General features: G+C 37.2%; 1 pseudogene; it reads left to right on the forward strand.

Moving 5' to 3' along the window:
- The first annotated feature begins 3070 nt into the window (after positions 1–3070).
- On the forward strand, positions 3071–3957 carry LOC148208926 (uncharacterized; annotated as a pseudogene).
- Positions 3958–10943: the final 6986 nt, after the last annotated feature.

Consider the following 10943-nt stretch of genomic DNA (forward strand, 5'->3'; position numbering starts at 1 on the left):
ATATAAAAAATATTAACACAATATATCATTAGTACGAACATAATGTGAGTATTCATAATTAATTTGTAATTTATTTAAAAATTGCGAAAGTCTTATTTCCATATTTCAATATTTGTTATAAATTTGTTATTTTTATAATATTTTCATAAATATTTGTCTTAACATTTCCATCAAATTGAAAGCTGGACATCTTTATCAATCTCGACATTTAAAACTTAAAAAGAAAAAAAAAACACTTTCAATAACAAGAGTTGGTTTATTTGTAGTTGCCTATTTATTTGGAATAAAATATATTTAACACTAATTTCGTTCGTTTAAGTAGAAAGTGTTGTTTTTAGTCTTTTCCATTTAATAATTTTGGACTCAATTCTCTCGAATTAATTATTTTCTTTTCGAGAAACAAGAAATTCAAATCAATTTTCTTATACATCTCCTTAAATTATTCTAGACCTTTTATTTAGGTAACTTTGAAAATGCAAAAAATAAATTAAGAAAAAAAAAAGAGTCGACTTCAGTAATGGCCGACTAAACATCTAATTTTTTATTTAGAGCATTGTTATTTTAAAGGGTCTATGTTGTACTTATTATTTGAATATATTATTTTCAGATTAATTTTTAAAATATTTTTGTTTTTAATCACTACCCATAAATCATCTCTTAAAAAAAACCAGTACGCACCCCAGATCTAGTGGTTCCAAATATTACAATTATAACTAATAATTCTAGTGTTTAGACCAAGACTTATTGAATTCTTCTAAATTTACGTTGTTAAAATATCTATTACAACTATTATTACTTTTCTTCAATGAGGATGATGACCCTTCAATTTTATTGGTATGGCATCTCTCAATTTAGATTCTAAATTTAAATCTACAAAACCAAATAGAAAAAAGATTTGAAGAACATAATTGTTAAGATCTACTACGTTGAAAATAATTTCAGCTTGACCTCAATGCTAAATCGTCTACACGCCAGTTGCTCCCGGTGTCTAACACTAACACTTCTTGTGGGGCTTGTTTGAATTATAATCAATTTTTAGAACTTTCCATTCTTTTTGAAGTAGAAAAACAAAGAAAGAAGGCGAAGATAAAGATCAAAACGAAAAAACCAATTAAGAAAACAAAGCAGTTTTGCAAACCTTGATTAATGTAAATGGTAATAAAATTAATTTCATTTGATTTTCATTCTCGTCCAAATAAAACATATTAAAAGTAAAAAATTATTTACTTTTTCCTCGCAGGAGCGAGTTATCAAACTCATCCGATCAGATAGACGACGGCACGTGTGTGGGGAATATTTTAGGTTCACCCTAAGCACCTTTTACAAGCCGACAAAAAAAAAAAAAAGTTTTCCTATAAATATTGATGATCAACCACTTGTAAATCTTCCAATGTAGGACAAGAGTAAACATTATTTCGGCAAAACACACGTCATTCCTAACAACCATTTGACAATCCCCCACAAATGGTTGTCAGTGTTCTATGCAGAGGAAGGAAAATAAAGTTAACCACTAATATTTTTGATTTGAATTAATGCATAGTGAACTAAAGCAACAACCTAATTAATGAGAGTAATAGCTACGTGATAATTCTCCAAAAGAGAGTTATTTGGACAAGAAATTTAATATATTTTAGCTAAGAATAGCCACACGAACACTCAATATAAACTTAGTGTTGCCGAAATTGAATTAATATTTGTCATTCTTTTCAGCTTTGCGATTTTTGTTACAAGTTCTGATTTTGGGTTCTTTGTTGCATCATCAACTATGCTAAAGCATCGCAACCAGAAAAAGTACAGAAAAGCAGCAGTCTGACACTGACAGTGACAGAGCTGTAAAAAGGGGAATTACCGCAATAAATGAACAATCACATGGAGGTGAGAGTTGGGGGTCCACGAATGTTGCTTAATGCCCTAAAAACAAATGGGGTATAAAAGCATCATTTAAGGAAGCCTCCAAAGACACTTTTGAAATCAACCATCCCTCACTTCAAGATATTCTCCCAGAAAACCAGTTCGAGAAAAAGAAGAAGAAGGTGGAGTTCCGAAGCTGTTGTTAGAGTAGAGGAAAGAGAGAGAGACCCACAAGGAGCTGAACCTTCAGCTCATCAGTTTCACTCTTGCATCCATTTTCTCCTTGTATCACTTCATTGTTTTCTTTTTGGTTTTCCCCATAACTGTGCGTAGCTAAACCTATTTATAAGGGGGAAAGGTTGTGACTCTTTTCTTGAGCTATATACTATGTCGTTGGCTTTAATGATGAATGGGTATTGAGTTGTTGTTATGCTTAACTTTATTTTCAACATGTTTGATCATCATTGTTGGGATATCTCTTTGTTAACTATTGGAAGAGTGTAATGAGGAGAGATAAACTTCAACTTGTGCTAGATTCTGCTTGTGTTAGATAGTTAGTGCTTAGGAATAGGGCTCACCTAGCATAGCTATAAACTACTTTTAAATGTTGTGTAAGTTTGTCAATAAACCCTAACAGCAGAAAATCTGGGAAACATAAAAAGACTTCATGTCTGTTTGGCCTGTACTCATATTGTTAATGCTACAGCATTGTTTAAGCAACTAAGAAAAAGTCACATTCGACCTTCTCCCTTACCTTGTTAAAAAGAAAGTTAATTAATCTCATTCGCTAATTACCATAGTCGTGCAGATTATTTCTTTTGTTTTTATGAAACTTTTGTCCTCTTGCACTGCCCAAGATTTGTTTGCATTTATATACTAGCTTTCTTAAGGTATTGCTAAAGTGTGTAGTGAACATTCTCTGTGGATTCGAACTGTTTATTACTTGCTACAACGAGAGTGTACACTTGCACATAAGGAACACATTTTCGTACCAACAAGTTTTTTGCGCCGTTGCTGGGGAATTATTTAAACTGTACACTTTATATCTTTGCATTGAGAAAGTCTGTGCTATAAGGATTTCTCTTAATCACTGTGTGGTGGGTTCTATAGGTGAATGTCTGATCTGCAAGGGCTAAAGTATCTACTTGACAACGAGATTGAACGTACATTTCATATAAGAAGAAGAGAGCAACGTAGACAATAAGAGGAAGCTAACTCCATGGATCAATTACCAAGGCTCCCAAATCCACTGGTTGAAAGAATTAATGAGGGAGAAATGGTTGCACCAGCAGCTGCTCCCCCTCTTAACGTCCTTCTGTTGGCAGATGATGGATAAAGGGCCATCAGGGCCTATGCTGCACCAGCACTTCATGGGTTTCATCTAGTTATAGTAGGTTCAGAGATAGAAGCTGAGAGGTTTGAATTAAATTCAGTTATGTTCCAGATGCTCCAAACAGTGGGGCAATTCTTTGGAAATCCATCTGAGGACCCTCATCTGCACTTGAGGTATTTTCTGGAAGTAAGTGACATATTTAAAATGCAAGGAGTGTCCAAGGAAGCATTGCATCTGAAACTGTTTCCATACTCGCTAAGAGACAAGACAAGAGACTGGTTGAACTCTATGTCAGCTGAGTCCATTACATCTTGGAATGACCTCGTTGAGAAGTTTTTAACGAAATACTTTCCACCAAGCAATAATGCCAAGTATCAAGGAGACATTAATAATTTCCAGCAGAGGCATGGTGAATCTGTGAATGAATCATGGGAAAGGTTCAAGGAATTGTTAAGGAGATGCCCCACCACGGTTTGCCAAGGTGTATTCAGATAGAGACCTTCTACAATGGGCTGAGTGAAGCAACACGTCTGGTAGTTGATGCATCGGCTAATGGAGCATTGTTGTCTAAGTCGTACGTAGAAGCAGTTGATATATTGGAAAGAATTTCTGCTAATAACTACCACTGGTCAGATTCCAGAGCAGTAACTGAGAGGAACAATCATGGAGTTAATGATAATGAGGCAATGGCTACGCTGAAAGATCAAATTGCCAATTTAATTAACATGGTAAATTACATGAGCACAACCACATCATCATCGAATAGCCCTTAAACGAGTAAAGTGATGTCCACAAGGGTGAGCACCATTATGATTCATGCCCAAGAAATCCAGCATCTGTTTTCTATCTAGGAAACCCAAACATAAACAATCTTTACTCAAACACCAATAATCCGGGGATGGAGGCAGCACCTAAATTTCAGCTGGGGAGGAAACCAAGAAAACCAAATGCATCAGAATGTTCCTCAATATCAGTAAAAAGTCACCCAGCAACCCGGACTGCTAATGCCCAACCAGCAACAAGGAACAAGACCAGCAGCAACTTCTTCCAACTCAATGGAAGCCATGATGAGAGAATATATGGCTAGAAACGATGCACTGATCCAGAGCCAAGCTGCAACGCTAAGAAATTTAGAGGTTCAAATGGAACAAATGGCTAGCGAGCTAAATAGCGGACCTTAAGGTACTCTACTGAGTAATACTGAAAACCCATAAAGGGAAGGGAAAGAGCAATGTCAAGCCTTGACCCTGCAATGTTGAAAAGCGTTACCACCATCATATCATGTGCAAGTGTAAACAGACAAAGTGGAACATCCTACAGGACCACAATCAGAAAATACAGAAGAGGATGCTACAGAGAATATGCCAATTGATGATGATAAAGCTGACGGTGCTGGAGCATCACAGGAACAGAAGCTACACCAAGGACAAACAGTTCATCAGAAGGTAGAGAGGCAACCTGAGCTAGAGATAAACAGAGGGAAAAGAGCTGCAGAAGTAGAGCCAGCAGAAGAGGTATCCATAGAAACTCCGTTGCAAAAAAAGGTAAAAGTGCTTGTGGAATACAGACCACCACCTCCATACCCTCAGAGGCTCCAAAAGAAAACTCAAGACCTGCAATTTGACCGGTTTTTAGAGGTACTGAAACAACTTCGTATCAACATACCCCTAATAGAAGCACTCTAACAAATGCCCAATTATGTTAAATTCCTCAAGGATATTCTGGCCAAGAAGAGGAGGTTAGAGGAGTTTGAAACAGTAGCTCTAACAAAGGAATGCAGTGCCATCTTAATAGGTAAACTTCTTTAGAAAATGGGAGATCTAGGAGCTTCACTATCCCTGTGTCAATAGGAGGTAAAAATACGGGGAATGCCCTATGTGACTTGGGCGCGAGCATAAACTTGATGCCTCTATTATTATATCAGAAGTTAGGAATAGGAAAGGCCTGCCCCACTACAATAACACTGCAGTTGGCTGATAGGTCCATCACACATCCAGAGGGAAAGATAGAAGATATGTTAATACAAGTGGACAAATTTATCTTCCCAGTTGACTTCATCAATTGGACTATGAAGCTAACAAAAAGATTCCAATCATATTGGGAAATTCGTTCCTATCTACTGGCAGGGCTCCAATATATGTACAAAATTGGGGATTAACAATGAGAGTAAATGACCAACAGGTGACATTTTCTGTTTTTAATGCTATTAAGTTTCCTACTGATGTAGAAGAATGTTCTTTGTTGAGAATAGCAGATGATTTGCTGATGGAGGAGATGCAAACTGAGGAGCTATTAGACTAGCTGGAAGAGGAGCTGCGCATCATCTTTGAAGAAGAGGAGAAGGAAGCAAAGTTGCTTAAGCTTAATGAAGGAGGGACACCAGCAGAGATAGTGTTCAACAGGGCATTTGAATCACTTGAATTAAAAGATAGAGAACAAGCACCGCTACAACCTTCTGTGGAAACGTCTCCTAAGCTGGAAATGAAAGTTCTGCCAACGCACCTGAAGTATGCCTATTTGGGAGAAGCTAAAATACTGCCAATCATTATTGCAGCTGATCTGGCTGAAGAAAAAGAATCTCGACTGCTGGAAATGTTGAAGAATCATAAGAGGGCCATTGGTTGGACTATAGCAGACATCAAGGAGATCAGTCCAAGCTACTGTATGTATAAAATTAACTTAGAATATGGCTATAAAAATTCAATCAAACACCAAAGAAGACTCGACCCTGCCATGAAGGAGGTAGTCAAGAAAGAAATCATTAAGTGGCTCGATGCTGGGGTAATTTACCCTATAGCAGACAGCGATTGGGTGAGCCCAATCCAATATGTACCAAAGAAAGGAGGAATCACAGTGGTGCCAAACGATAACAACGAATTGATTCCTATAAGAACAGTAATGGGTTGGCGAATTTGTATGGATTACAGGAAATTAAACAAAGCAACCAAGAAGGGTCACTTCCTACTACCATTCATTGATCAGATTTTAGATCGTTTGACTAGGCAAGAATATTATTTTTTCTTGGATGGGTACAGCGGGTACAACCAAATTACCATAGCCCCTTAAGACCAGCAAAAGACTACTTTCACCAGCCACGTTCCAGAGGTGTATAATGGCTATTTTCTCAGATTTAATAGAAACCGTGGTTGAGGTCTTCATAGACGATTGCAGTCCTTGGAAGGGACTTCAGTGAATGTTTAACTATTTAGAGCTAGAAGAGGTGTGAAAACACTAACTTGGTTCTCAACTGGGAGAAGTGCAACTTTATGGTGAAGGAAGGGATAGTGTTGGGCCACAAAGTCTCCAAGAAGGGAATAGAAGTGGATAGAGCCAAGATTGAAGTAATAGAAAGGTTGTCGCCACCTGCATCAGTGAAGGGAATTCGAAGTTTCCTTGTGCATGCTGGGTTTTACAGAAGATTCATCAAGGATTTCTCTAAAATTTCTAAACCCTTATGCTCTCTGTTGGAAAACGAAAGAATTTCTAATTTTTCTTCTAATTGTTTACAGACTTTTACAACAATAAAGGAAGCTCTAATCCAGGCGCCCACAATGACTGCACCGGATTAGAATGCGCAATTTGAAGTCATGTGTGATGCCAATGATTATGCAGTGGGCACTATGTTGGGTCAGAGAAATGGCAAGCTGATTCACCCTATATACTATGCTAGCAGGACACTAATGGAAGCTCAGCTCAACTACACCACAACTGAGAAAGAGCTTCTGACAGTGGTATTTGTCTTTGAGAAGTTCATAGCCTATCTGATCGACACAAAGGTGATTGTATACACAGACCACACAGCCATCGAGTATTTGCTAGCCAAGAAGGATGCTAGGCCAAGGCTGATAAGATGGGTGCTACTGCTGCAAGAGTTTGACTTGGAAATCAGAGATAAGAAAGGGTCTAAGAATTAGTTACCTGATCATCTATCGAGAATTGACCTTGAAGGACTAGTGGAAGGGCAGAATAGCATACAGAACACCTTCCCTGATGAACAATTATGTGCTGCGTGTACAATACTGAGACAATGATAGTGCTGGAGCATTGTCATTCAGCTCCTTATGGTTGCCATTTTGGGGGCCAAAGAATAGCTGCAAAGATCTTTCAAAGCGGGTATTATTGGTCGTCAATCTTCCAAGATGCATACACATGCAAAAAGCTGTGACAAATGTAAAAGAGTGGGGAACATTTCCAACAAGTCTGAAATACCTTTGAACTTTATCTTGGAAGTGGAACTTTTTGGTGTCTGGGGAATAGACTTCATGGGACCGTTCCCACCATCAAATGGTAACCTTTAGATTCTGCTTGCAGTAGACTACGTGTCTAAATGGGTAGAAGCTCTAGCTTGTATAAACTGTGATTCAAAGACTGTCTTAAAGTTTCTACACAAGAATATCTTCACCAGATTTGGAACACCGAGAGCACTTTATCAGTGATGAAGGCACCCATTTTGTCAATAGAGCTATGGCTATCTTGCTTACGAGATATAACATTAAGCATAAGGTATCCACAGCATATCATCCTCAAAAAAATGGACAAGCAGAAGTGTTAAACAAAGAAATCAAAGGCATATTAGAGAAAATGGTTAATACCAGCAGGAGAAACTGGTCCTTTAAGCTAGATGACGCATTGTGGGCTTATAGGATAGCTTGCCCTAAACTCGTAGTTTGTATTTATATAGAAACAAATGTGTATTCAATAAATTTTTATTCAATAAATTTGTTGTTGAATTCATAGCATTGCATTGTCCAAAATCCAACAAACTAAACATCCAAGGTTATTATCATGTAATCGGGACAGTATATATATTGGGTATATATTTGATATACCCCTGATATACGAGGTATATATTTGATATACCCCTGATATACAAGTGGATAACGTCCCGTGTATAACCTAAAGGGTCTATAGTATATAGATAAGGCTGGGTACCTTATCCTGGCAACACTATGGATACGGCTCACTCTGTAAATGTTACAGACGACTCGATGCAGGTCGTTCGTGTGGAGACATGCGAGTGTGGGTATCCTATACAATGAGTGTGTATAAGACCATACTGCGAAATAACCAATCTTTAGATGTAACGCCGTTAATTAACAGATTGCTATTTCATAGAATGACCAGACAATTCATACTCAATCCTGAGTGAGTTATGGACTCCTGCTCGTGAGGGCTCGTCCTTTGATCTGTATGGGTGAGAGTAGCCCGAGTTGCCGACTCAATATTCCTACCATTTTGGGGACGAGACCGAGTAAAGAGCTGGGAACATAACTTCACAAGATGGAATTCACTCCTCCCCAACTTTAGGGGAGTAGATGAGTTTTCTCTTAATTACTGATTTCGGGACTTGAATAAGAGGCCTCATCTTCTCACTGGACCGAGAGGGACTTTCGATTATTGGTCGGACGATAACCGGGTTGTTCATTAGAGGAGCAGTGGTATTTAAGGAGCAAGATGTAACTCAGGAGTAAAATGGTAATTTGACCCAGCTTGAGTCACGAGCACTCGTGAAGAATTGACTTGTCATTAATGGTCGTATATCCATGGACACGAAAACATTCTGCAGTGAGAAGAGTGCAACTGCGAGACTTTAGTTGAGTGACCCGTAGTTAACGAATGTTGATTAACTCGGCCAATGAGTTTGATCGATTAATCTCGTATCGTTGGAGCTTCTGATCTGTAGGTCCATTAGGTCCCCTTGCTAACTCATAACGGGTAAAACGAGGATCAAGAATAATGAAATAATTTGAAATGTTCAAAGGAATATATTTAATGTATATTGATGTATTATATATAAGTATATATTAATTTTGGATAGATATTCCAAATTAATACTATACATTATGAGAGAAATATTTGAATAGGATTCAAATAATTAATATGAATTGGATTCATATTAAAATTATAAGTTAAAAAATTAATGCAATGTACATTAAATCTATAGTTTATACAAGAGAGAATATGGTTTAATTAATATATGAGATATTTAATTAAATGTTAAATAATTAATTGTTAATTATTTAATATTATATTTAATTAATTAATTATTAATTAGATTAATAATTATTAATTAAAATTTATTAATAATTTAATTTGATTAATAATTATTTAATATATTAATTATATTAATTTTAATTAATGTTATTAAGTATTATTAACTCCCCCGCATTTTAGCAGGGGAGTGTGGAGTTTAATGACGTGGGGTGAACAGAATAGAAAAACACACCGAACTTCCAGGTATTTTCTTTCTATCTCGATCTCTTTGAATACTCCCTATTGTTCCAAACAAAAACGCTCCCACAAGCAACGATCTCGTACCCAGAGGATAGCACGGAAGATCATTTGGTGGTGTTCGGGAGATTGAACCATTGAAGAAGAGTTCTTCAAAGGTAAAAGAAACAAGTTTCCTCTGTATTTTCATCTATGAACGTTTGATTTTGTTTATCAACAACTTATTAACGAAGATTTGCTTCTGCTCCGGGATTCACATCCCATCAGTCATCCGCCATTAGAACTAGAACATCGAGTATTCTAGACAGTCAAGTAGATAAATATAGATCTATCAACAGCAGGGGAAATACGAAAATTCCAGCTTCTAGAGTTGGATGAATTCATAAGAGAAGCCAATGAAAATTCAAAGATATACAAGGAAAAGATCAAAGTGTGGCATGATAGGAAGATAAAGCAACGAGTATTCGAACTCAAGGCTCAAGCTGTTTCCTGGAAAGCTGAAGTCAAGGTGGTCAATACCTTTCACGGTGGTGCATGTATACCCTTATGGAGCTATAACTATCAGAGAGGATAATACTGAAAGGGAGTTCACTGTGAATGAGCAGAGATTGAAATATTATTAGGGAGGAGAGGTGGAGTCTCACCAACTTAAGTTGACTTGAAAACAGGAAAGAAAAAGGAATAAAAGGGTAAGGATTCTCAAATACTTATGATTGTATTTTCCCCTTAGTTAGCTTTGTAGCAAGTAAATTTAAATTTTGTTTGTTTCAAGAAATTTGTCTAGTAATGTTAAAAGTGTCTTTCTGTGTTTATTTTGAGCAGGGGAAGCCAACGTGCAAGGCAGCAGTGCAAGAAAGAGAAGTTCAGGAAATGTAGTAAGGAATGGCGTCGAGGGAAACTACACTTAATGCTGGAGCATAGTTTCCAAGTGACGGAGTGCTGAATTTAATTAGGAAAAGAAAATAGCTGTTAGAAGAGAGAGAGGATTTTAGCCTTGTTTGTTGGGGAGACAAAACTGTCAGAGAAGAGCAGAGAGTAGGGAAATGTCGAAATAGCCTAAGCCGCAGCTTTCCTCAAACTCGATTTAATTATTAGTTCTTTTAGAGGAAAGACAAAAAGGGGGGAAGTTTTGAAATCTAAAAAGAACGTGATTAAGTGGGACAGTTGAAAAAGATCATGCTAATTATGAAAAGATTGCATGTCAAGGTATTTCGAAGAAAGAGAAAATTAAGTATCATAATTTTTTCTTTTTATTCTAGTGTCGAAACCCTAAGAACTAACTTTTTGCTTCATCTTCCTTAGTTTCTTCTCTGCCCTAACTCCACCAAAGCTCGAGTTATCCTCTAGCAGAATCATTCCTACAGCATCAGTGTGTCACCATGCCTAGAGTAAAGACGAGAGCCATGAAAGGGAGGAAGGTAATACCTAACCCAACCCCATCCCCATTGCCTTTACTCGAAAAATCACCGGAAAAGGTCCTTGAAAAGTCCCTACCTCCACCAGAGCCGCAACCCGAAGAACAGTTATA

The sequence above is a fragment of the Momordica charantia genome (genome assembly GCF_013281855.1).
Source record: "Momordica charantia cultivar OHB3-1 chromosome 9 unlocalized genomic scaffold, Mcharantia_2.0 BLBB01000009.1, whole genome shotgun sequence".
NCBI classification, from domain to species: domain Eukaryota; kingdom Viridiplantae; phylum Streptophyta; class Magnoliopsida; order Cucurbitales; family Cucurbitaceae; genus Momordica; species Momordica charantia.